The sequence below is a fragment of the Suricata suricatta genome, chromosome 11, assembly GCF_006229205.1.
Source record: "Suricata suricatta isolate VVHF042 chromosome 11, meerkat_22Aug2017_6uvM2_HiC, whole genome shotgun sequence".
Classification (NCBI taxonomy): domain Eukaryota; kingdom Metazoa; phylum Chordata; class Mammalia; order Carnivora; family Herpestidae; genus Suricata; species Suricata suricatta.
In genome coordinates this window covers 108,681,903-108,683,401 of record NC_043710.1, presented here as the reverse complement: position 1 = coordinate 108,683,401, position 1,499 = coordinate 108,681,903, and the positions used below count along the sequence as shown (strand labels likewise).

The following is a 1,499-nucleotide window of genomic DNA, read 5'->3' as shown; positions in this document are numbered from 1 at the left end:
GTAGCTGCCGGGGAGGAGGAGGCCTGCTGAGGTGCATCTGCCCGGCGGCCAAGGCCAAGGCCGCTCCAGCGCCGAGCCCGCCCCCTCTTACGTTCGCACCAGGTCCAGGAAGTTCTGCAGCATGCCCTTCACGGTCGCGGCCATCTCAGACAGGAGCAGCCCCTCCATCACCCAGTAGGAGTCCCTGGGGAAGGGACAGCTCAGGCACACAACCCCCTCCCCGCCGCCCCCTGCCCTGCACACCCAGCCCAGTCAGGGGGTCCCGCCCTGCTCAGGCCGGCTGCTCACCAGTAGTAGAATTCGACAAAGCGCCCTCCAGGCACAATGAAGGGGTGCTCTGAGGAGAGCAGAGAGGACTGCTCGGGGTGGCTGAGGACCTCTGGCTTCACCTGCGGTCAGGAGAGAGGGCACAGGGAGCCTGCACCCCCCACCCCTAGTGTGGAGGCCGAGAGGGGGCAGGGGGGCCGTGGCAGCTGTGGCTTTGCAGCCAGGCCGCCGGGACCCGAGTTCTGGCTCTGCTGCTGGTCAGCCGGGTGTGGCCTGGCCAAGGTCAAGGCCTGAGCCGAGGGAGCCTGGTCTGCTGGGCGGCACGTGCTGGCCCCGGGGGTCCTGGCTCAGCCAGCTCAGGTCTGGCAGGGGCTCACCGCACAGCGGCTGTTGTCAGGACCGGGCGGGGGGACCCCGTCCTCTGCTCTCCTTGCCCTGTCTCTGTAGCCAGCACCAAGCCAGGCCGAGACTCAGGGCCCGATCCTCTGACCCAGGTGTGGAGTGTGAGAATCGACACAGGGAAACCTCTCGTAGAACGAGGTGGGGGCGCTGCAGGTGAAGCTCCTCGGCCCTTGGCCTCTGTCGAGTGCAGATCCCAACTTGCACGTGCACGCTGCCTTTCCTCCGCCAGCTGAAGGGGAGCCTTTCTTCCCCCAGCAACAGCCCAGCCAATAAGAGACTGCCACAAATCAGCCAATGAAAAGCCTCTATACTCAGAACGCCCTTCCCCTTCCCCCCATAAACCACTGCCCGCGGTTCTCCTGTGCTTTGTTCGGCTGTTCCTCCACCAGCCCGTTGTTGCTGGTGCAATAACCAGCAGTTTTATTTGTAAGGAGGAAGAAACCCCAAGCTGTTTCCCCTGTGAGACGGCCGTCCGTGAACGTGGCCTTGGGAGAGCGACTGTGGGACCAGAGTGGGCACTGCTGCGCGCCCGCCTCGGGCAGGTGGGTTCTCTGTTCACGGCCTCCTGCTTCAGTCCCGGGGAGCGTGGTTGGGGGGCAGAGGGGTCAGCTGCCCCTGCCTTGAGGGGAGGCGTGGAACAGAGCCGGGCTTTGCTCCTGGGGGTGCTGGGGGGCGGGGGGCGGGCCTGGAGCAGCCAGTGGGTGCCAGCCCTGGGGGCCGGCTGGGAGGACAGATGCTGGGCAGCCTTGGGCAAACCCACTGAGGTCTCTGAGCCTCAAAGGAGAGAAAGTGTCTAACAAATAGTGCTGAGCACAGGCCACAGTCAGCAG

At 65.4% G+C, this 1,499-nt stretch overlaps 1 long non-coding RNA gene across 1 annotated transcript; it reads right to left on the bottom strand.

Moving 5' to 3' along the window:
• Positions 1-77: 77 nt before the first annotated feature.
• LOC115272087 lies at positions 78-1,007 on the bottom strand. The gene is made up of 3 exons (XR_003900237.1): positions 645-1,007; positions 289-389; positions 78-184 (listed from the first exon to the last, which is right to left on the bottom strand). It is a non-coding gene; the product is annotated as an uncharacterized LOC115272087 (long non-coding RNA).
• Positions 1,008-1,499: the final 492 nt, after the last annotated feature.